Genomic DNA, 26354 nt, shown 5'->3' with positions numbered 1-26354 from the left:
TGAATTACAGAAGTACACACTCTTACAGTGAACTGTTTGCAAAAATGGACACAGTTATTCCCCTTTCTATATCCACACACCTCTGCATGTGATTCTGAGCTTCTCCCATCAAGAGACGGGGTTTATCTCCTCTCCCCTTCAATCTGGCTCACCGGTGACTCACTCTGAGCAACAGAAGGAAGCTGGCAAGAGCACACCAGCTCTGAGCCCAGGCCTGCTGGGGTCCAGGGCCTCTCCATTCTCTCAGATCTCTACCCCTCACACGAGAACAAACCTGGGCTAGCCTGCCACCATGCAAGAAACAGGCCTGGGCACCCTCATGGTGCCAGCCAACATCTAGCTGGTCCTAAGAAACAGCCGATCAGGCGACTGCAGACACATAGGCCAACCCAGCTTAGGGCAGAAGAGCACCCAGCTCTGCCTCACCAAAATCACCAACCAAAATGCGAGCTAAATAAATAGCTGGTTTTGTGCCCAAAATGAATGAATAAATAATCTACGACCAACAAGCAACCCCCAAGTCACTTGAGATGGTAATTATTAAGTATTTGTGCTTTACCCTCAATGTACCTGAAATGACAGGACCAACTTGGTTGGAATTATATAACTTCCAACTTTTACAGATGATGAGAACAATGTTCCCCAAATAGCAAAGTCCTCCAAAGCTAGGAATGCTTAAAATTACATAAAGATACAACTCCACTCACAACAGCATTAAAAGAGAAGTAAATACTCAATATGTTTAACAAAGGAAGCATGAGCCTTAATTACTGAAGACAGCAAAACATTGTTGAGAGAAATTAAAGAAGGTCTAAATCAATGAAGAGAAATTCCATGTTCAAGGACTGGATGACTCAATTACGTTGGCCATTCTTCCCAAATAGATCTGTAAGTTTAGTTCTAGCAAAATCCCAGCAGGCTTTTTTTGTGGAAATTGACAAGCTGGTAGTAAAATTCACATGAAATGGGTCTCTAGGATAAACAAAAGAGTTTGGGGTGGGGAGGAAGGAGAAAAATGAAGTTGGAGGCTTTACACTACCCAATTTCAAAGCTTCTTATAAAATCAAGGTACTCAGACAGTGTGATAATGGGGCAAGTGTAAGCTACAGATGAGTGGAGCAGAAGGGCGGGTCCAGAAGTAAACGCTTATGCTCTGAATTTCTATAAAATACCAAGGTAACTCAATATGGGAAAAGATAGTCTTTTCAACAAATAGTGGTAGTATGACTGGACATCCATAAGCCAAATATTAATTAATTAAAAATGAATAAATAAAGCTGGAACACAACAAAGCCCAGAATTAGACCCACACAAATAGTCAACTGCTCTCAGACAAAGGAGGAAAGCAAAGTCAATAGTGGAAGAACAGTCCTTTTCAAGAAACGATGCTCAAACAGTTGGACGTCCACACGCAAAACCATGACTCAACCTGAAACCCTTCATAAAATGAACTGAAAATGGATCACAGACACAAATGCACAATGCAGAACTGCAGAACTCCTAGAAGATAGCATATGAGAAAACCTAGATGACCTTGGGCTTGGCAATGAACTTGTGCCTACAGCATCAAAGGCATGATTCATGAAAAACAATTGATAACTCAATTTCATTAAAATCAAATGTTTCTACTCTGTGAAGGACACTGTCAAAAGAATGAGACACCACAAATTAGGGGTGGGGGGGGCAAATATCTTCAAAAGACATATCTGATAAAGAACTATTATACAAAATATACAAAGAACTCATAAGACTCGAGAATAAAAAAACAAAGAATTGATTAAAAAGTGAGCCAAAGACCTTAATAGACATCTCGCCAAAGAAGTTATGCAGATGGCAAGTAAGCATATGAGAAGATGTTCCACATCATATGTCATCAGGAAAATGCAAGTTTAAAACCACTGAGGTGCGACTACGTACTTAGAACAGCCAAAATCCAGAAAACTGACACCACCAAATGCTGGTGAGGATGTGGAACAAATGGAACCCTCCTTCACTGTTGGGAATGCAAATGGTACAGCCACTCTGATGACAGGTTGGTGGCGTCTTATAAAACTAAACCCACTCTTACTACAGGATCCAGCAATTGTGCTCATTTTTATGTGCCTGAAGGAGTTAATGGAGAAGGTAATGGCACCCCACTCCAGTACTCTTGCCTGGAAAATCCCATGGATGGAGGAGCCTGGAAGGCTGCAGTCCATGGGGTCGCTAAGAGTCGGACATGACTGAGTGACTTCACTTTCACTTTTCACTTTCATGCATTGGAGAAGGAAATGGCAACCCACTCCAGTGTTCTTGCCTGGAGAATCCCAGGGACAGGGGAGCCTGGTGGGCTGTCATCTCTGGGGTCACACAGAGTCGGACATGACTGAAGCAACTTAGCAGCAGCAGAAGGAGTTAAAAACTTATGTCTACACAAATATTTACGGTACCTATATTCAGAACTACCAAAACTTGGAAATGGGACTTCCCTGGTGTCCAGTGGCTAAGACTCTGTGCTCCCAATGCAGGGGGCTTAGGTTCGATCCCTGATCAGAGAACTAGACCCCACATGCTGCAACTAAGACCCAGCACAGCCAAATAAATAAAAAATAAACTTGGAAGCGACCGAGATATGCTTCAATGGGAGAGTGGGTAAATAAACCATGGTGCATCCAGATGATGGAACATTATTCAGTGCTGAAAAGAAATGCACTTTCATGCCCTGAAAAGAAATGGAGAATCTTACAGAATATCACTAAGTGAAAGAGGCCAGTCTGCAAAGGATGTGCTGTGTGCTTAGTCACTCAGTCGTGTCCGACTCTCTGTGACCCTATGCACTGTAGCTGCCAGGCTGCTCTGACAATGGGGATTCTCCAGGCAAGAATACTGGAGTGGGTTGCCATGCCCTCCTCCAGGGGATCTTCCCAACCCGGGGATTGAACCCAGGTCTCCTGCATTGCAGGTGGATTCTTTACCATCTGAGCCACAAGGGAAGCCCCAGAATCCTGGAGTGGGGACCCTGTCCCTGGTCTCCAGGGGCTCTTCCTGACCCAGGCCATATAATTATTAACACAATTATATGATATTTTGGAAAAGGTGAAATTATGAAGGCAATAAAAGTATTAGTGATTGTCAAGGGGTAGGAGGAGCAAGGGATGAATAGGTGGATCATGGGATCTTTAGGGCAGTGAAGCTACTCTGTACAATGCTGCAATGATAGAACACGCCTCCCTACAGCTGTCAAAACCCACAGAATGTATAACATGAAGAATGAACCCTAATGTAAACTATGGACTTTAGTTAATAATGGTGTATCCTTTATGGGTTGACTTGTGTCTCCCCAACCCCCAGTACATCAGAATACAAGTGTATTTGAAGAAAGGGCCTTTAAGAGGTGATGAACTCAAAAGGAGGTCTTTAGATGGGCTCTAATCTAAGCCAGCTGGTGTCCTCATAAGAAGAGGAAATCTGGACACGAGAGGGGTTCCAAAGAATGAGCACATGCAGAGGAAAGCCAGGAGACGATACAGTGAGTAGATGGCCATCACAAGACAAAACACAGGCCTCGGGGGAAACTAACCTGCCTACACCTCGACCTTGTACTTCCAGCTTCCAGAATCATGTGAAAATTAATTGCCTAAGCCACCCAACGTGGGTGCTTTGTTACAGCAGCCCTAGTGGACTAATATATGCATCAATATTGGCTTATGAAGTGTAACAAATGTACCACACAATGCACTATGTTAATAAGAGAGGATCCTCAGTGTGTGTGGAAGGGGATGGGAGCCCTCTGTACTTTCTGCTCAATTTTTCCATAAACCTAAAAACTGTTCTAAAAATTAAAGTATGTGAATTTTTTAATGTGTAAGGTATTTTTTAAATGAAACTGGATCCTTACTTCACATCATATAAAAAATTAATTCAAGATGTATCTAGACATAATGTAAGTGTTAGAGCTATAAAGCTTTTAGAAGAAAATCTTCATAACCTTGGGTTAGGCAAAAAGTTTTTAGTTTTGACATTAATGAACACAACCAACTGGCAAATCTGACTTCATTAAAATTAACTTTTGTGCTTCAAAAGACACCACCAAAAAAATAAAAAGACAAGCCACCGACTGTAAGAAAATGTTTGCAAATCACATTCCTGATAAATGACATATTCAGATTATATAAAGAAATCTTATGATTCAACAAAAAAAATAAACAACCAATTAAAAATGGACAGATGATCTGAACAGACATTTCTTCAAAGAAGACATACAAATTATTAGTAATCAATGAATAGATATTCAATATATTAGTCATTTAAAAATGTAAATTAAAACCACAATGAAATGCCACTTTTGACCTACTAAATGGCTATAATCAATGTACTTGAGTCAGTTCTAATGAGATGGGTGAACCTAGAGCCTATTATACAGAGTGAAGTCAGAGAAAGACAAATATCATTTATTAACAATATATATGGAATCCAGAAAGATGGTACCAACGATCCTACATGCAGGTCAACAAAGGAGACACAGATGTAAAGAACAGACGTTTGGACTCGGTGAGAGGAGAGGATGGGATGATTTGAGAGAAAAGCCTTGAAACATTACCACATATAAAACAGATGACCAGTGCGAGTTTGATGCATGAAGCAGGACACCCAAAGCCATGCTCTGGGACAACTTGGAAGGATGGAGTGGGGAGAGAGGTGGGAGGGGGTTCAGGATGGGGTGGACACCAGTATACCTGTGACTGATCCATATTGATTTATGACAAAAACCATCACAAATATTGTAAATTATCCTTTAAAATTAATTTTTTTTAAAAAGGACAAGCAAGTGTTGACAAGACATGGAGAAATTAGAAGCCTCATATGTTGCTGGGAGGATAAATAATGATATAGAAACTTTGTCAAATAATTTGGCAGTTTCTTAAAAAATTAAAACATATGCTAACCAAATGATCCACCGATTCTACTTCTAGAATCCCACTTAAGAGAAACAAATGCATGTCCATACAAATATGGATATATGAATATTTATACCAGCATTATTCGTAATACCCAAAACTGGAAACTATACTGGTAAATACATAAACAAAATGTGGTATAGTCATACCATGAAACGTTACTTAGCAATAAAAAGGAATGAAATACTAATATTTGCTACAATTTAGATGAACCTCCGGAGAAGGCAATGGCAACCAACTCCAGTACTCTTGCCTGGAAAATCCCATGGATGGAGGAGCTTGGTAGGCTGCAGTCCATGGGGTCGCTAAGGATCGGGCACAACTGAGCGACTTCACTTTCACTTTTCACTTTTCACTTTCATGCATTGGAGAAGGAAATGGCAACCCACTCCAGTATTCCTGCCTGGAGAGTCCCAGGGACGGGGAAGCCTGGTGGGCTGCCGTCTATGCGGTCGCACAGAGTCAGACATAACTGATGCGACTTAGAAGCAGCAGCAGCAGCAGATGAACCTCAAAAACACCAAGCTAAGTGAAAGAAGCCAGATGCAGAAGACCACAAACTGTATCTTTCCGTTTATATGAAACATCCAGGAAAGGCAAATTGATGGCGACAGAGAGCAGAACAGTGGCTCCCCAGAGCTGAGATGGAAAGAGATTGACGCCAACAGGCAACTTTGGGGGATGATGGAAATATCCAAAATCGGGACTGTGGTGACAGTTATGCAACTCCCTATATTTGCTTAAAAAAAATCTTTGAATGGTACGCTTAACATTGGAAATTCTTATGAGATGTAAAATTATACTTTAATAAAATTGACTTGAAAAGATATAATAAATTGTATTAGAAAGATACAATTAAGGAAAGGAAAAAATAATAAATTCACAGTATAGAAAAGGGACAGACACCCCCTTGAGTGATCAGGATGAATATCATCAGTAGTAACGTTGGCATCCTGGGCCCCCACACCTGATGTGAGCACCTGAGGAAAAGGGCACTTCATTGTGCCCCAAATCCATAAACCTGGGTGAATCATAAGAAAATATCATATGAACCTACATTAATGGACATTCCATAACTCTATTTATAGAGACCAGCACTCCTCAAAAGTGTCCAGGTCATGAAAGACAAGGAAAACCAAGAAATGGTCCCAAATAACCTGAAGATTAAAGGCAGCAAAGAATCCTAGGTCAGATCCTACAAGAGAAGAACGCTGCTGGAAAAATCAGCCAATGTTCGTTTCTCCATCCTGACCATTGTGTCATGGTTATAAAAGAAGCTAACATTAGGTCAAGGTGACTGAAGGGTATAATGGTCTACCTTACCTTTGCAACTCTTTTGTAAAACTACAACTATTCCAAAATAAAAATCTGGGGCAGTGCAGGGGAACACTCCACCAGCCCTCCAACAGGAAGGCGTGATGCAGGCTCATCACGCCTTCATGCTGGTCAAATAAAACCATCTCCATTCCCAAAGCCAACAGATTTGCCTTTAAATAAGAATATTAATTAACTCTAGTAAGAATATTACAGCCTGGCTATGTACTGGCTGAGGCAGTAAGCTGGTTGCACACGGATGGACTCCACTCATAGTCAGAACATAAAACCCAAGGAAACCTTGCCACACAGCATAGAACAGTTGGTAGGAACCCCAGCCATGACCTCACCCACTCTACCCACTTTATAGACAAGGCAGCTGAGAGGGCCAAGAAAGGTTAAAAACATGGGACTTGGCTCCTTTTTTGTCAGTAACAACTGCCCAGCAGCCCAGCAGCCTCCTGTCAGCTCATGGGGAGCATTGATCCCAGAGCAAAGAAATTACAGGGAAGGAGACAAAAGGATAGAAGTTAATTAAAAAGAAAACATTTTTTTAAAAATTCAAGTGTTGCTAAAGCAGGAAAGAGGACACAATTCATAAAGCACATTAGGAATTAACATAGAGATATCATTAAAAATGTGGCAGAAATTTAAAAGGTAGAAGAATATGATAAATAACTGCAGACTGATATAGATTTGAAAACAGATGAAAAGGACAAATTTCTAAGATAGGGTGTGTGTGTGTGTGTGCACGCATGTTAAGTCACTTCAGTCAGGTCCAACTCTGTGTGACCCTATGGACTCCTCTGTCCATGGGATTCTCCAGGCAAGAATAGTGGGGTGGGTTGCCATGCCCTCCTCCACGGATCTTCCCGACCCAGGGATCGAACCCTCGTCTCTTAGTCTCCTGCCTGGGCAGGTGGGTTCTTTACCACTAGCACCACCTGGGCTGGGAAGCCACCTAAGATAATACAACCCACAAAAACTGACTCATGGAAAAACAGAAAAGCTAAACTATCCTATGACCATGGAAATCTGAACTCAGTAGCCCTCCCACACTGAACACACCAGATCAGGTGACTTTAGAGAGAAGTTCTGCCAACTTTTCCAGGAAAGCCTTCCAGAGCACTGAAGAGGAGAGGAGAATATTCTCCAACTCAGTCTATGAGTACAGAGTAAACTTCTCAGAGAAAACAAACAAAAAGCAGACAGAGATGGGACAATTAAATAAATAACAGCTATACATGAACATAAGACAAAAAAGCTTAAACAAATATTAACAAACCAAACCCAAGAGGGTAAACAATGTTACTCTAGATCAGGGGTCCTCAAACTCTGGGATCTAATGCCCGGTCATCTGAGGTGGAGCTGATGTAATAATAATAGAAATAAAGTACAAAATAAATATAATGTCCTTGAATCATCCCAAAACCAACCCCCGACCCCGGTCCACGGAAAAACCATCTTCACAAAACGTAGTGCCGAAAGGTTGGGGACCACTGCTCTAGATCCCCATGAGGAGCTGGTTTCTCTTCTCACTCCCAAGGCTGTGCTGGGGGAGATACACATGATCAATAAGGTATCCAGGGTGAAACTACCACCCCAGGGAGCAAACACACCACCAGAGTAAGAGGGCTTTCCCATCAACAGCTTGGGAGGACCTGAAGGCAGACCCTCTGTGAGGACAAGACAAAGCCCACCAGAGAGTAAAGGAGGGGCACCAGCGGGCTAAGCCCTGAACACGAACCACAGGAGATCAAAGACAAGGAGGAAGACTGTCACTCCAGGAAGAAAGGAGTAAGTCTTGGGCTTCCCTTGTGGCTCAGCTGGTCAAGAATCTGCCTGCAATGCGGGAGACCTGGGTTCAATCCCTGAGTTGGGAAGATCCCCTGGAGAAGGGAAAGGCTACCCATTCCAGTATTCTGGCCTGGAGAATTCCATGGACTATATAGTCCATGGTGTCACAAAAAGTCAGACACGACTGAGTGACTTTCACTTTGGGACACCCAAGACAGATTTCACAGACAGTGCACTCAGGGAAGTAATAGCAGCAGACAGCCAGGAAGTAGTAGAAGAAACTGTATCTGCTTCAAAAAGAGACTGGTCAGGAAGGAAGAAGACATAAAAGACAAGTGGTAAGACAAATGCCACAGGGCATTCCCACTGCCCAGCCGTCTTGCTACTCCAGGCCTAGACATCAGGAAAGTTAAGGTGTTGCTCTAAAAAATCCAATTCAGGCCAAGTAGTCATAGCTGCTAGTCCAAGAGATCAGGTGCAAATTATAAAGATATTTGGGATACTCCTAAACCAGGGAAACTCTAAGCAGAAGCAGCAGACATAGTGTTAACTTATTCTAATCATTTGCACTATCTTTTCATGACAATTTTTTGTCATGAAATTTTTTGCATGTCTGTCATGAGCCCACTTCACAAAGTTAGAGCCAGACTCCCTGGGCCCTTGGGGCAGCTGATCATCTATTATAATACCAGTAAATGATCTAGATGTTCCCAAATTCTCCCCATCAAGGAGCATTACTAACATCAATCAGGATAAAATCATTTTCTTTAAAGTATGAAACATTTAAATTGTATTCTCTAGAACAGGCTCTGGCAAACCTTTTCTATAAGGACCAAGTAGAAAATACTTTAGGCTCTGGGGGCAACCACTTATCCTTGCAGTTGCAGTGCAAAATCACCATGGATAATACGAATGGGCAGAGGCTCTGTTCCAATAAAGTTTTATTTACAAAAATAGGCAACGGGCAGAATTTGGTCTCTGGGTCACAGCTGCCAACACCTGCTCTAGAAAAACATCACTTTCAACAAGCAAGACTAAGTGTTTAGAATCCTATTTGTATAATAACATCTTTTCTCAAAAACAACTGAGAATAATGCATTAACATGAACCTCCCCAAAATAAGATATACCTGGAGATAAGCTCTAGTTATTATTTAGTTATTGTTTTCTCTTTTAAAAGTATCATTTACTTCTATGTATTTGACTATTATAACAGGAATTTATTTAAAAGGTTTGATAAAACTGTATTTTTTAAACATTGAAGAAAAACTTTTTGCCTAAAGAAAATAACCTTGGCCAAGCTGGCTTTATCCTGGGTGTTTGACATAAGAAAATCTGTATCAGTAATTCATCTCACTTATCAATTACAAGAGAAAGAACTGCTTCAGTTTAATGTAATGCTGGACCCTGCACGTTATCAGTTCATACAATACAAAACATAGAAAACAATTTTTAGGCAAAAGAAACCTACCACTGAAAAGTGCATGCCTTGGGTGACTGGGTCTCAAACTCTAGAAAGAAACATGAGAACCACCGGGAGGGCTTATTAAACCCTAGATGGCTGGGTCCCACTCCAGCGCTGAAGATCTGGTGCCAGAGGTCTAGGGCAGAGTCTGAGGACTCGTGTGGCCCAGGACATACCAGCAGCACAGACTATGCTGCTGGAACATTCTGTTATGAGTGATCCACTGTGCAGCAAAGAAGGGCTGCTGGGTGGTCCTGACCAGAAGCACTCCAGCCCAGGCTGAGACCTCATCTACCGGTTCCTCTCATGGATGGTTATGGGGTGTCTGCACAGCCACAGTTCTTCTTTACTATTGCCCTGACTGCAGCCCCAGCTATAAAGCTGAGGCTCGTGGACCATATCAGAACCACAAAAGCCTGCCCACCACAGTGGACCCACGATCCACAGGCCAGCTGGAGCAACCAGATTCTTGCAGAAGGTTCTGAGTGAACTGAAACCAGGACTATAACAGGTCCCAGTCCTTTGAGGCACTACAGGTAGAGCTGGGTAGGCATCATGACAAGGTTATGAGGAAGCAGGAAACATAAGTAAGTAAAGGAAACTGGCTTGTGAAGATCAGAATGGGGCAACTTACAGGAAGCCAGGCTGCACCCCATGAACGTCCCCTGCCCCCTTCTAATACCCCATCCTGCAAGGCCTTCTCTGTCTTACAACAGAAACCCCCTTCTTATCAGACAGCAGAGTTGGTACCTGAACCTACAGCACACTCCCACTACTCCACTTTTGCTGTGTGTGCTGTGCTAAGTCACTTCAGTCACGTCCGGCTCTTTGTGACCCCATGGACTGTCATCCACAAGGCTCCAGTGTCCACGGGGATTCTCCAGGCAAGAATACTGGACTGGGTTGCTATTTCCTCCTCCAGGGGATCTCCCTGACCCGGGGATCGAACCCAGGTCTTCTGTGGCTCCGGCATTGCCGGCAGATTCTTTACCACTGAGCCACTGGGGAACCCAGTGTTCTGCTGTTTATGTCTCTGCTAAAGTCCAGAAGTTGGCATGACGGGCCCACGCTTGAGGGTACAACAGGGTAGGAGTGGCCTGTGACATGGAGTATCAGGGGACAGGAGAGCAGAAGGGCCTGGTGACCAACACGTCAGCTGAGGCCACTTCAAGGCATCACAGGTCACACGCTTGTCTGGACGCCTAATCACTCCATTGAACACTTTTAAGTGCCGCTCCTGTTTTTACGACTTGTATCAGCATTGGGATTTCAGGAATCTGAAATGCAAAGTGTCCTTTTTATATTTTTATACAAAAGCAAAATACTTATTAGCTCTGCCTTAAATTGGCCGACTCTCCACTTATCAATCCAGCGTTTTCTTCCCTTGAGTGCTAAGTCTTATAGATGAATGGCTTGAGGGCCAAAGTTAAAGTAAATCCCCACTAACTTTGATTATCTCAGGAGAATTTCAGCATAAAATAATGAAATGACTAAAGTGTCAATATGTTGTAAGAAAGGCAATTAAAGAACCATCAAACTAAGGGAGAAACTCAAACTGGCCCATTAACAAGTGTTCCCCCAAAGAAGTCTAGCTGAAAAGATCTCATTCATTCTACAACAAGACACCCACTTGTTTCAAAACTGGATGCTTTCCTCACACTAAAGAGGCACAAACTACTAACAGACACACCGATGTGGATAACTCACAAAGGCATCATGAAAAAGTGAAAACAGTCAGTCTCACAAGGTTATACATGGTAAGACCCCACTGTGCGATATTCCAGGAAAGATAAAACTGCAGTGATCCAGAGCATACCAGTGGTTTCCAGAGGTTATTGGTGGGGGTGAGGGGGTAGAAAAGACTAGAATAAGAAGGAGTTTTTGAGAGGGGTGAACTATTCTGTATTTTAAGTATGCTTGTGGTTATAAAATTCACAGAACTGGAAAGCCAAAATAGATGAATCTAACTGTCAGTAATTTCTTTAATGACAGTTCAAGTCACACATATACCAAAATTAACGTGTTTAGAAACAATGTGTACTCTTAAATAGGTGAAACGAGCCCCCTGTGATCCAATTTATGCAATAAATCTGCACATTTTCTTTTCCTTACAGAATGAAACTATAAACTGCAGCCTCGCTGAAACTAAATTAGTATATATTCTGAATCATGTGAAATTAAAAGACGTCTGCTCCTTGAAAGGAAAGTTACGACAAACCTAGACAGCGTATTAAAAAACAGAGACATCACTTTCCCAACAAAGGTCCATATACTGGAGGCTATGGTTTTTCCAGTAGTCATGTATGGATGTGAGAGTTGGACCATAAAGAAGGCTGAGCACCAAAGAACTGATCCTTTCAAATTGTGCTGGAGAAGAGTCTTGAGAGTCCCTTGGACTTCAAGGAGATCAAACCAGTCAATCCTAAAGGAAATCAACCTTGATTTCCAATACTCATTGGAAGGACTGATGATGAAGCTCCAATACTTTGGCCACATGAGGCGAAGAGCCGATTACTTGGAAAAGACTGATACGGGAAAAGATTGAAGGCAATAAGAGAAAGGGGCAGCAGAGGATGAGGTGGTTATATAGCATCACCAACTCAGTGGACATGAATTTGAGCAAACTCTGAGAGACAGTATTGGACAAGAGGAGTCTGGCTTGCTGCAGTCCATGGGGTCACAAAGAGTTGCGTACAACGTATTGATAGAACAACAACAGCTGACTCGTGTGAATACAAATTAATGAAGAGAAATTGAACTGCTGCAAAGTTGTGAAGCATGCCATGTGCTACACCCATAATCTAGGTATCAATACAACATTACATGACTTTGTGACAAGCGCTAAGGATAGGACCACGTCTGAAGACGCACCATGAACTGTTCTGAACTTTTGATCTATAAACTCCTGCTGTAGTCAATTAAACCACAAGTACTTGCCAGTGACTTTATTCACAGATCATGTGTGTAAAATAATAAAACATTGTAAATTATGTCTATTCATTATCTAAATTATTTTTTGCTTAATTTACCTGCAGGTTGCTAATATCAACCATTTTTTAGTTCATCAAAGTAAATTCCTCTCTTACCTTATAGTAAGGGATGGGAAAGCAAGGAATACAATTTTATGATTCTTCCCTGGACAGAGTCCTCATCAGATGATGGTGGTAGAATGAAATGGTCATGCAGAGTCCCATATATAATAACTATTGGAAAAATAAATTTTAAAAAATCACTCACAGATGCCATAGGGCATTCAAAAGCACATATAAACCAGAGGGAATTTTAATTTAAAAAAATTTCAAATAAAATAGCTAAAACCTGTGTGTTTGAAGCTTACTGGCCACAGGGCATAACTCAACCCCCAAGGCTACAGAAAATATTGGTAGGAAAAACTGCAGTCTTACCAGCTAAAGGTGTCAAAGATAAAATTTCAGGACTAGGAAATTTTCAGGCAGCCAGAAATTTAAAGGCAAAGTGTCAACATGGAACCACAGAATGAATGAAACCCTAATTGAGAGCAACTGCCAAATTCCTGGCTCATAAATAATCTACACATGAGTGAAGGAGACCCCAGGGAACCCAACCAAAAGAAGTCAGAAACCAGAGATACCTAGCCTTGAAGGATGGAACTACACAGGATCAGATCTTCACAAGGTTGATGCTTTTTTTAACCAAGGACATTCCTCAACTGGCAGAAAGCTGAAGCCAAATGGGCTTGATGGGTGTGGGTACAGACCCTAAAGCCAGCAGAAGCAAGGAAACCACAGGGGTCAACAGCATCCATGCCCGAATCTTGTCGAACCATCAACTTTGCAGGTACAGAGAAGACCTCTACAGAGCTAAGCTACAGAGGCAGCCATGGGACAAAGTACCAATACACGGTAGCAGCTACATATCAAAGGAGACAGAGTTTGTGATTTGAATCCAGGCAAGCTGACTACCTCTCATATCAAAAATCCTCAAAAACACATACATAAAAAGTCAGAGTTGCTGCAATATGTCTGCAACATCTAGTCTCCAACCAACACATGCAAAGAAACAGGAAATTGTGATGTATGGTCAGGGAAAAAAGAAAGGTGAAAGTGAAGTCGCTCAGTCGTGTCCAGCTCTTTGCGACCCCATGGACTATAGCCCACCAGGCTCCTCAGTCCGTGGGATTTTTCCAGGCAGGAATACTGGAATGGGTTGCCATTTCCTTCTCCAGGGGATCTTCCTGACCCAGGAATTGAACCCTGGTCTCCCTCATTGCAGGCAGACACTTTACCATCTGAGCCACCAGGGAAGCTCGAAATTGTGACCTATGGTCAGGGAAAAAAAGAAAGGTAATAGTCAAAAGTGTCAGACTTTATTTTTGGGGGGCTCCAAAATCACTGCAGATGGTGACTGCAGCCATGAAATTAAGACGCTTACTCCTTGGAAGGAAAGTTATGACCAACCTAGACAGCATATTCAAAAGCAGAGACATTACTTTGCCAACAAAGGTCTGTCTAGTCAAGGCTATGGGTTTTCCTGTGGTCATGTATGGATGTGAGAGTTGGACTGTGAAGAAGGCTGAGCACTGAAGAATTGATGCTTTTGAACTGTGGTGTTGGAGAAGACTCTTGAGAGTCCCTTGGACTGCAAGGAGATCCAACCAGTTCATTCTGAAGGAGATCAGCCCTGGGATTTCTTTGGAAGGAATGATGCTAAAGCTGAAACCCTAGTACTTTGGCCACATCATGAGAAGAGTTGACTCATTGGAAAAGACTCTGATGCTGGGAGGGATTGGGGGCAGGAGGAGAAGGGGACGACAGAGGATGAGATGGCTGGATGGCATCACTGACTCGATGGACGTGAGTCTGAGTGAACTCCAGGAGTTGGTGATGGACAGGGAGGCCTGGCGTGCTGCGATTCATGGGGTTGCAAAGAGTCGGACACGACTGAGCGACTGAACTGAACTGAACTGAACTGAATAGTCAAAAGAACTGATTCCATTTTTTTCACCATTCGGTTCAGCCCCTTTATCCATTTCACCCTCCCCCTTCTGCCCCCTCCCCTGCAGTAGCCACTACTCTGGTCTCCATATCTAACTGTCCTTACTAGGTTTGCTTTGTTCATTTACTTTGGATTTTTGTTTGTTTTTATATCTCCCATATGAGAAATTCTGCAGTATTTGTCTTTCTCCGTCTCATTTATTTCATTTAGAATAATGCCCTCAAGGTCTACTCATGTTGTCAGAAAGGGCAATGTTTCATCTTTTATGGCTGTATAGTATTCCATTGTGCATATATGCCACATCTTTGTCCATTTATCTGCTGATGGGCACTTAAGTTGTTACCATATCTTGGCTATTATGAATAATGCCATGATGAAGAACATAGGGGTGCATATATCTCTTTGAATTAGTGTTTTCATATTCTTTGTTTTGTTTTGTTTTGTTTTTGATGCTCAACCAGCTTCTGTCATTTTTTTTTTAAACTTTACAATATTGTATTGGTATTTGCCAAATACCAAAATGAATCCACCACAGGTATACATGTGTTCCCCATCCTGAACCCTCCTCCCTCGTCCCTCCCCATACCATCCCTCTGGGTCGTCCCAGTGCACCAGTCCCAAGCATCCAGTATCGTGCATCGAACCTGGACTGGCAACTCGTTTCATATATGATATTATATGTATTTCAATGCAATTCTCCCAAATCATCCCACCCTCTCCCTCTCCCACAGAGTCCAAAAGACTGGTCTATACATCAGTGTCTCTTTTGCTGTCTCATATACAGGGTTATTGTTACCATCTTTCTAAATTCCATATATATGCGTTGGTATACTGTATTGGTGGTTTTCTTTCTGGCTTTCTTCACTCTGTATAATAGGCTCCAGTTTCATCCACCTCATTAGAACTGATTCAAATGTATTCTTTTTAATGGCTGAGTAGTACTCTATTGTGTATGTGTACCATAGCTTTCTTATCCATTCATCTGCTGATGGACATCTAGATTGCTTCCATGTCCTGGCTATTATAAACAGTGCTGCGATGAACATTGGGGTACACGTGTCTCTTTCCCTTCTGGTTTCCTCGGTGTGTATGCCCAGCAGTGGGATTGCTGGATCATAAGGCAGTTCTATTTCCAGTTTTTTAAGGAATCTCCACACTGTTCTCCATAGTGGCTGTACTAGTTTGCATTCCCACCAACAGTGTAAGAGGGTTCCCTTTTCTCCACACCCTCTCCAGCATTTATTGCTTGTAGACTTTTGGATCACAGCCGTTCTGACTGGTGTGAAATGGTACCTCATAGTGGTTTTGATTTGCATTTCTCTGATAATGAGTGATGTTGAGCATCTTTTCATGTGTTTGTTAGCCATCTGTATGTCTTCTTTGGAGAAATGTCTATTTAGTTCTTTGGCCCATTTTTTGATTGGGTCATTTATTTTTCTGGAATTGAGCTGTAGGAGTTGCTTGTATATTTTTGAGATTAGTTGTTTGTCAGTTGCTTCATTTGCTATTATTTTCTCCCATTCTGAAGGCTGTCTTTTCACTTTGCTTATAGTTTCCTTTGTTGTGCAGAAGCTTTTAAGTTTAATTGGGTCCCATTTGTTTATTTTTGCTTTTATTTCCAGTATTCTGGGAGGTGGGTCATAGAGGATCCTGCTGTGATGTATGTCGGAGAGTGTTTTGCCTATGTTCTCCTCTAGGAGTTTTATAGTTTCTGGTCTTACATTTAGATCCTTAATCCACTTTGAGTTTATTTTTGTGTATGGTGTTAGAAAGTGCTCTAGTTTCATTCTTTTACAAGTGGTTGACCAGTTTTCCCAGCACCACTTGTTAAAGAGATTGTCTTTAATCTATTGTATATTCTTGTCTCCTTTGTCAAAGATAAGGTGTCCATATGTGCGTGGATTTATCTCTGGGCTTTCTATTTTGTTCCATTGATCTATATTTCTGTCTTTGTGCCAGTACCATACTGTCTTGATGACTGTGGCTTCGTAGTAGAGCCTGAAGTCAGGTAGGTTGATTCCTCCAGTTCCATTCTTCTTTCTCAAGATAGCTTTGGCTATTCGAGGTTTTTTGTATTTCCATACAAATTGTGAAATTATTTGTTCTAGCTCTGTGAAGAATACTGTTGGTAGCTTGATAGGGATTGCATTGAATCTATAAATTGCTTTGGGTAGTATACTCATTTTCACTATATTGATTCTTCCAATACATGAACATGGTATATTTCTCGATCTATTAGTGTCCTCTTTGATTTCTTTCACCAGTGTTTTATAGTTTTCTGTATATAGGTCTTTAGTTTCTCTAGGTAGATATATTCCTAAGTATTTTATGCTTTCCGTTGCAATGGTGAATGGAATTGTTTCCTTAATTTCTCTTTCTGTTTTCTCATTATTAGTGTATAGGAATGCAAGGGATTTCTGTGTGTTGATTTTATATCCTGCAACTTTACTATAATCATTGATTAGTTCTAGTAATTTTCTGGTGGAGTCTTTAGGGTTTTCTATGTAGAGGATCATGTCATCTACAAACAGTGAGAGTTTTACTTCTTTTCCAATTTGGATTCCTTTTATTTCTTTTTCTGCTCTGATTGCTGTGGCCAAAACTTCCAAAACTATGTTGAATAGTAATGGTGAAAGTGGGCACCCTTGTCTTGTTCCTGACTTTAGAGGAAATGCTTTCAATTTTTCACCATTGAGGATAATGTTTGCTGTGGGTTTGTCATATATAGCTTTTATTATGTTGAGGTATGTTCCTTCTATTCCTGCTTTCTGGGGAGTTTTTATCATAAATGGATGTTGAATTTTGTCAAAGGCTTTCTCTGCATCTATTGAGATAATCATATGGTTTTTATTTCTCAATTTGTTAATGTGGTGTATTACATTGATTGATTTGCAGATATTGAAGAATCCTTGCATCCCTGGGATAAAGCCCACTTGGTCATGGCGTATGATCTTTTTAATGTGTTGTTGGATTCTGATTGCTAGAATTTTGTTAAGGATTTTTGCATATATGTTCATCAGTGATATTGGCCTGTAGTTTTCTTTTTTTGTGGGATCTTTGTCAGGTTTTGGTATTAGGGTTATGGTGGCCTCATAGAATGAGTTTGGAAGTTTACCTTCCTCTGCAATTTTCTGGAAGAGTTTGAGTAGGATAGGTGTTAGCTCTTCTCTAAATTTTTGGTAGAATTCAGCTGTGAAGCTGTCTGGACCTGGGCTTTTGTTTGCTGGAAGATTTTTTATTACAGTTTCAATTTCCATGCTTGTGATGGGTCTGTTAAGATTTTCCATTTCTTCCTGGTCCAGTTTTGGAAAGTTTTACTTTTCTAAGAATTTGTCCATTTCTTCCATGTTGTCCATTTTATTGGCATATAATTGTTGATAGTAGTCTCTTATGATCCTTTGTATTTCTGTGTTGTCTGTTGTGATCTCTCCATTTTCCTTTCTAATTTTATTGATTTGATTTTTCTCCCTTTGTTTCTTGATGAGTCTGGCTAATGGTGTGTCAATTTTATTTGTCCTTTCAAAGAACCAGCTTTTGGCTTTGTTGATTTTTGCTATGGTCTCTTTTGTTTCTTTTGCATTTATTTCTGCCCTAATTTTTAAGATTTCTTTCCTTCTACTGACCCTGGGGTTCTTAATTTCTTCCTTTTCTAGTTGCTTTAGGTGTAGAGTTAGGTTATTTATTTGACTTTTTTCTTGTTTCTTGAGGTATGCCTGTATTGCTATGAACTTTCCTCTTAGGACTGCTTTTACAGTGTCCCACAGTTTTGGGTTGTTGTGTTTTCATTTTCATTCGTTTCTATGCAAATTTTGATTTCTTCTGTGATTTGTTGGTTATTCAGCAGCGTGTTATTCAGCCTCCATATGTTGGAATTTTTAATAGTTTTTCTCCTGCAATTGAGATCTAATCTTACTGCATTGTGGTCAGAAAAGATGCTTGGAATGATTTCAATTTTTTTGAATTTACCAAGGCTAGATTTATGGCCCAGGATGTGATCTATCCTGGAGAAGGTTCCATGTGCACTTGAGAAAAAGGTGAAATTCATTGTTTTGGGATGAAATGTCCTATAGATATCAATTAGGTCTAACTGGTCTATTGTATCATTTAAAGTTTGTGTTTCCTTGTTAAATTTTCTGTTTAGTTGATCTATCCATAAGTGTGAGTGGGGTATTAAAGTCTCCCACTATTATTGTGTTATTGTTAATTTCTCCTTTCATACTTGTTAGCATTTGTCTTACATATTGTGGTGCTCCCGTGTTGGGTGCATATATATTTATAATTGTTATATCTTCTTCTTGGATTGATCCTTTGATCATTATGTAGTGACCATCTTTGTCTCTTTCCACAGCCTTTGTTTTAAAGTCTATTTTATCTGATATGAGTATTGCTACTCCTGCTTTCTTTTGGTCCCTATTTGCATGGAAAATCTTTTTCCAGCCCTTCACTTTCAGTCTGTATGTGTCCCCTGTTTTGAGGTGGGTCTCCTGTAGACAACATATGTAGGGGTCTTGCTTCTGTATCCATTCAGCCAGTCTTTGTCTTTTGGTTGGGGCAATTCAACACATTTATGTTTAAGGTAATTATTGATAAGTATGATCCCGTTGCCATTTACTTTATTGTTTTGGGTTTGAATTTATACACCCTTTTTGTGTTTCCTGTCTAGAGAACATCCTTTAGTATTTGTTGGGGAGCTGGTTTGGTGGTGCTGAATTCTCTCAGCTTTTGCTTGCCTGTAAAGCTTTTGATTTCTCCTTCATATTTGAATGAGATCCTTGCTGGGTATGATAATCTGGGCTGTAGGTTATTTTCTTTCATCACTTTAAGTATGTCTTGCCATTCCCTCCTGGCTTGAAGAATTTCTATTGAAAGATCAGCTGTTATCCTTATGGGAATTCCCTTGTGTGTTATTTGTTGTTTTTCCCTTGCTGCTTTTAGTATTTGTTCTTTGTGTTTGATCTTTGTTAATTTGATTAATATGTGTCTTGGGGTGTTTTGCCTTGGGTTTATCCTGTTTGGGACTCTCTGGGTTTCTTGGACTTGAGTGATTATTTCCTTCCCCATTTTAGGGAAGTTTTCAACTATTATCTCCTCAAGTATTTTCTCATGGTCTTTCTTTTTGTCTTCTTCTTCTGGGACCCCTATGATTCAAATGTTGTAGCATTTAATATTATCCTGGAGGTCTCTGAGATTGTCCTCATTTCTTTTAATTTGTTTTTCTTTTTTCCTCTCTGATTCATTTATTTCTACCATTCTATCTTCTAATTCACTAATCCTATCTTCTGCCTCTGTTATTCTACTATTTGTTGCCTCCAGAGTGTTTTTTATTTCATTTATTGCATTATTCATTATATATTGACTCTTTTTTATTTCTTCTAGGTCCTTATTAAACCTTTCTTGCATCTTCTCAATCCTTGTCTCCAGGCTATTTATCTGTGATTCCATTTTGATTTCAAGATTTTGGATCAATTTCACTATCATTATTTATAATTCTTTATCAGGTAGATTCCCTATCTCTTCCTCTTTTGTTTGGTTTGGTGAGCATTTATCCTGTTCCTTTATCTGCTGGGTATTCCTCTGTCTCTTCATCTTGTTTAAATTGCTGAGTTTGGGGTGTCCTTTCTGTATTCTGGCAGTTTGTGGAGTTCTCTTTATTGTGGTGTTTCCTTGCTGTGTGTGGGTTTGTACAGGTGGTTTGTCAAGGTTTCTTGGTTAGGGAAGCTTGTGTCGGTGTTCTGGTGGGTGGAGCTGTATTTCTTTGATGAGCTCCTGTCAATTACTATTCCCTGGAGTCAGGAGTTCCCTGGAGTCAGGGTTTGGACTTAAGCCTCCTGCTTCCAGTTATCGGTCTTATTTTTACAGTAGTTTCAAAACTTCTCCTTCTATACAGCACCATTGATAAAACATCTACGTTAAAGATAAAAAGTTTCTCCACCGTGAGGGTCACCCAGAGAGGTTCACAGCGTTACATGGAGAAGAGGGAGGAGGGAGTTAGAGGTGACCTGAATGAGATGAGGTGGAATCAATAGAGGAGAGAGTGGGCTAGCCAGTAATCACTTCCTTATGTGCACTCCACAACTGGACCACTCAGAGATGTTCACAGAGTTATACAGAGAAGAGAAGAAGGAGGAAGGAGACAGAGGTAGCCAGGAGGATAAAAGGGGGGAATGAAAAGGAAGGAGACAGATCCAGCCAGTAATCAGTTCCCTAAGTGTTCTCCACCATCTGGAACACACAGAAATTCACAGAGTTGGGTAGAGTAGAGAGGGGTTAGGGAGGAGACACAGGCAACCTGATGGAGAAAAAGGAGAGTCCAAAGGGAGAGAGAGCAGTCAAGCCAGTAATCTTGCTCCCTAGTGAAAAATGGGTACTGAAGACTGGGTTCTTAAAGGTACAAAATTGGTAACAAATACATAAAAGCAAAAATTAAAAATCTAGAGTAGAGTTTGGAATTTCAAAAATACAGTGTTAAAGAAAAGAAGAAGGAAAAGAAAGAGAGAAAAAGAAACAAACAAAACCAAAGTCGCAAAAATTATAAAGAAAATATAGGTACAAAATTGACAACAAATACCAAAAAGCAAAAGTTAAAAATCTAAAGTAGAGTTTGGAATTTCAAAAATACATTGTTAAAAAAAAGAAGAAGAAAAAGAAAGAGAGAAAAAAAAAAAACCAAAGTCGCAAAAATTATAAAGAAAGTATAGGTACAAAATTGATAACAAATACCAAAAAGCATAAATTAAAAATCTAGAGTAGAGTTTGGGATTTCATACATACAATGTTATATAAAAGAAGAAGAGAAAGAAATAGAGGAAAAAAAGAAGTCACAAAAATTATTTTAAAAAATATAGGTACAAAATTGATAACCAATACCAAAAAGCTAAAATTAAAAATCTAGAGTAGAGATTGGAATTTCAAAAATACAGTGTTAAAGAAAAGAAGAAGAAAAAAAAAAAAACAAGGTCACCAAAATTATAAAAAATATATATATGAAGTTTGCTTTAAAAAAAAAGAGTCTTTTTTTTTTTTTTTGCAAAGTAATAGTAGGTTATAAAAGTGAAAATTAAAGGAATAATAGAGGACTTAAAATTTTTCTTAAAATTAAAAAAAAAATGAAAGAATGATTGTAAAAATAGTAAAAATATATCTAGGACTTTCTCTGGTTTTGTTGTGGGTATTGTGGGGTCAGTTCATTTTCGGCTAGTTCCTTGGTCTGACTTATATTTCTCAAGATCTATAGGCCCCTTCCTATGTAGTCAGTACTAACCACAGGGTTTAATCTATTGCCTGTAGCTTCCAAGGCGGTTCCCTCTGTTATGGCTTCTTCTGTTTGCTGGTCTCTTCAGTGTCTGGTTTCTGCCCTGACACAAAGGGGACGGTGGTGGACACTTTTTTTTTTTTTTTAGGCTCACTTGTTCAGTTACGCTGTGGGGAGGGAGGGACGCTGCAAACAAATAACACTGGTGCGTGCTTGCAGTGCCTCAGCCACACTGAGTCTGCCCCCGCTCACGGCACGTGTAGCCTCCCTGCCCACACTGCTTAGGCTCTAGGTTGCTCCGCCGGGAATCATCCATGGCCGGCCCTGGGCTACATGCACCTCCCAGGTGCAAGCCTCTCAGGTTCAGGCACTCGGGTAGTCCTCAGAGGCGCAGACTCGGTTGGGCCTGCGTTTTGTGCCCTTCCCGGTCAGAGCAGCTCAGGTGATGAGGTGTTTGGCAAGCGCAATTGCTACGACTTATTGCCTCCCTGCCGCTTGGTTATCTAGGTGTGCACCGGCACACCTTCTCAGGCAGATGTTGACTGTCCAGACCCCCAAGAAGTTTTAGTTAGCAATGAAGCCTGCTTACAGTTTTATAGATAATGTCTCTCTGGGGCTGCGATTGCCCCCTTCCGGCTCTGGCTGCCTGTCACCGGAGGGGGATGGTCTGCAGCCGGCTATCTCTGTTCAGTCCTTTGTTCCGTGCGCCGGCCTGGCGGTGTCTTAGGTTAGGGCTGGCTTTTCGCGTGGTAGATATCCCACAGTCTGGTTTGCTAGCCCAAATTATTTCATTCAGATAGCGCTCAGGGTATTCAGGCCAGGTCCTTACTCTAAGCGATGCAGCCCGCGCCGCGCCTCCCTGCTCAGCCCCCGCTTGCTAATGGCGTGTGCAGGCGTCTGTGCTGCTTCTCCGCTGGGGGAGTTACCATAGGGCTCGCAATCTGCGGGTTTTAATTATTTATTTTTCCTCCCTGTTATGTTGCCCTCTGTGCTTCCAAGGCTCGGCACAGATTCTGCAGTGAGAAGATTTCTTGGTGTTTGGAAACTTCTCTCTTTTTAAGACTCCCTTCCCGGGACGGAACTCCATCCCTCCCTCTTTTGTCTCTTTTTTTGTCTTTTATATTTTTTCCTACCTCCTTTCAAAGACGTGGGTTGCTTTTCTGGGTGCCTGATGTCCTCTGCCGGCATTCAGAATTTGTTTTGTGGAATTTACTCAGCGTTTAAATGTTCTTTTGATGAATTTGTGGGGGAGAAAGTGTTCTCCCCATCCTACTCCTCCGCCATCTTCTCATATTCTTTGAATACTCAGATATAGGACAGCTGAGATACTCAGATATAGGACACAGAATAGTTCTATTCTGAATTTTTCAGTAATCTCCCAACTGTTTTCTATAGTGGCTACACCAATTTACACTCCTACCAACAGTATTTGGGAGCATACGAAGGTCTCCTTTTTTCCACATCCTTGCCAACACTTGCTATTTCTTGCCTTTTTGATAACGGCTATTCCAACAGACATGAAGTAATATCTCATTGTGGTTCTGATGTGCATTTCCTAATAATTAGTGATGTCAAACATCTTTTCATATGCCTGTTGGCCATCTGTATGTCTTCCGTAGGAAAAAAGTCTATTTCAGATATTCTGTCCATTTTTTACAACCAAGTTATTTTCCGGTGGTTGAATTATATGACTTCTTTATATATTTTGTATATTAACACCTTATAATATGTACATTTACAAGTGTCTTCTCCCATTTAGTAGGTAATCTTCTCATTTTGTTGATGATCTCTTTTGCGGCTATTTCTCTTGCCCAAGGAGACATATCTAGACAGGGATTGCTAAGATCAAAGCCAAACAGTGTGCTGCCTATATTTTATTCTAGAAGTTTTATGGTTTCAGGTCTTTCATTCAGGTCTTTAATCCATTTTGAGTTGATTTTGGGGTATAGGGTGAGAGAGTGTGTAATTTCACCTATTTCCATCTTGGCTGTCCCCAGCACCACTTACTGAAGAAACAATCCTTTCCTCATTGTATGTTCTTTGCCCTTTTGTTATAACTTAATAGATTTTATATGTGTGAGTTTATGTCTGGGTTCTCAATTCCATTCCATTGACCTATATACGTTTTTCTGCAAATACCATGCTGTTTTAATTGCTATACTTTGTAAACAGAGTGTGTAATCAGAAAGTGTGGTCTCTCCAGCTTTGTCCTTTTTCTCGGGATTGCTTTGTCTATTTAAAGTCTTTTGTGGTTCCATATAAATTCTAGTTTTTTTTTTTTTGTTTAATTTCTGTGAAAAATATTCTTGGTATTTTTATAGGGATTGCACTAAATCTGTAGATTGCTTTAGGTCATATGGACATTTTAACCATGTTAACTCTTCCAATTCATGAGCACAGAATATCTTTCCATTTATTTGTATCTTCTTCCATTTCAGGTCTTTTACTTCCAGGTCAAATTTATTCCAAGGTATTTGATCTTTTTGTGGCAATTATAAGTAGAATTGTTTTCTTAATTTTTCTTTCTGCTAGCTCATTGTTAGCATAGAAACATAGCACATTTTTGTATGCTAAATTTATACCTTCCAACTTCACTGTATTCACTGATTATGGCTAATAGTTCTTTGGTAGAATCTTAAGAGTTTTCTATATATCAATATAAAATCATGTCATCCACAAAGAGTTTTACTTCTTTTCTGAAATGGATACCTTTTATTTCTATTTCTTGCCTAATTGCCCTTGCTAGGACTTCCAATACTATGTTAAATAAGAGTGGCAAGAGTCTTGTTCTGGTCTTGTTCCTGATTTTCAAGAGAGAGCTTTCAGTTTTTCATGACTGAGTGTGATATTGGCTGTAAGATTACCAAATATGACCTATATTATGTTTATGTATGTCCCGGCAATCAAGATTCCCAGGAGAAATATCAACAACTTCAGATATGCTAATGACACCACCCTTAGGGCAGAAAGTGAAGAAGAACTAAAGAGCCTCTTGATGAAAGTGAAAAAGGAAAGTGAAAAAGTTGGCTTAAAACTCAACTTTCAGAAAAGTGAGATCATGACATCTGATCCTATCATTTCATGGCAAATAGATGGGTAAACAGTGGGAACAGTGACAGACTTTATTTTGGGGGGTTCCAAAATCACTGCAGATGTTGACTGCAGCCATGAAATTAAAAGACGCTTACTCCTTGGAAGGAAAGTTATAACCAACCTAGACAGCATATTAAAAAGCAGAGACATTACTTTGCCAACAAAGGTCCATATAGTCAAAGCTATGGTTTTTCCAGTAGGTATGCATGGATGTGAGAGTTGGACTGTAAAGAAAGCTGAGCCCTGAAGAATTGATGCTTTTGAACTGTGTTGTTGGAGAAGACTCTTGAGATTCCCTTGGACTGCAAGGAGATCAAACCAGTCATCCTAAAGGAAGTCAGTCCTGAATATTCTTTGGAAGGACTGATGCTAAAGCTGAAATTCCAATACTTTGGCCACCTGATGTGAAGAACTGACTCACTGGAAAAGACCCTGATGCTGGGAAAGATTGAAGGTGGGAGGAGAAGGGGATGACAGAGGATGAGATGGTTGATGGCATCACCAACTCAATGGACATGAGTTCGAGTAAACTCCAGGAGTTAGTGATGGACAGGGAGGCCTGGCATGCTGCAGTCCATGGGGTCACAAAGAGTTGGACACGACTGAGCGACTGAACTGAACTGAACTGATGTTCCTTCTACATCACTTTATTGAGGATTTTTATCATAAGAGGATGTTTAATCTTATCAACTGATTTTCTACGTCTACAGAGATAATTGTATGTTTTTTATCCTTCAGTTTTTTTATGTTCTGCATCATGCTGACTGATCTGCATATGTTGAACCATTTTTTTAATATTTACTTATTTATTTTTGACTGTACTGAGCCTTAGCTGTGGCACACAGGCTTAGTTGCCCCATGGCATGTGGGCTCTTAGTTCCTCAACCAAGGATTGAACCTGTGTCCCTTGAATGGGAAGGTGGATTCTTAACCACTGGACTACCAGAGAAGTCCCTACACTGAACTGTTCTTGCGCCTCTGGAACAAATCCCATTTGATCATGGTACACAAACCTTTTAATGTATTATTGGATTTTCTTTGCTAATATTTTGTTGAGGATTTTTACAACTATGTTAATCAGAGATACTGAAGTATGTTTATCACTCTGTGTGTGCGTATACACGTGTGTTGTCTTTGTCTGATTTTTGTATTAGGGTGATGCTGTCCTTGCGAAATGAGTTAGAAAGCATTCCCTTCTATTACATACTTTGGAAGAGTTTGGGAAAGACAGGCCTTAAAGCTTTGAATATTTGGTAGAATTCACCTGTGAAGCTGCCTGGTTCTGAACTTCTGTTTGCTGGGAGCTTCTGACTACTGTTTCAATCTCTGTACTAGTGATCAGTCTATTCTGATTTTTAATTTATTCATGATTCAGCCTTGGACAGTTGTTCAGTTCTAAGAATCCGTGCATTTCTTCTAGGCTGTCCAATTTGTTGGCATATGGCTGTTCATAATCTTCTCTTATAAGCCTTGGTGTTTCTGTGGTGTACATTGTTATTTCTCCTCTTTAATTTCTGATTTTA

The 26354-nt window shown here is 40.4% G+C and overlaps 1 protein-coding gene across 1 annotated transcript in view; it reads right to left on the bottom strand.

Annotated features, from left to right (window-relative positions):
• Positions 1-26354, bottom strand: part of FAM169B (Protein) — a 97061-nt gene that overhangs the window by 12183 nt on the left and 58524 nt on the right. The gene's annotated exons all lie outside the window — the stretch shown is intronic.

Source organism: Bos indicus, chromosome 21 (genome assembly GCF_029378745.1).
Source record: "Bos indicus isolate NIAB-ARS_2022 breed Sahiwal x Tharparkar chromosome 21, NIAB-ARS_B.indTharparkar_mat_pri_1.0, whole genome shotgun sequence".
NCBI classification, from domain to species: Eukaryota; Metazoa; Chordata; class Mammalia; order Artiodactyla; family Bovidae; genus Bos; species Bos indicus.
This window is presented reverse-complemented; position numbering and strand designations above follow the sequence as displayed.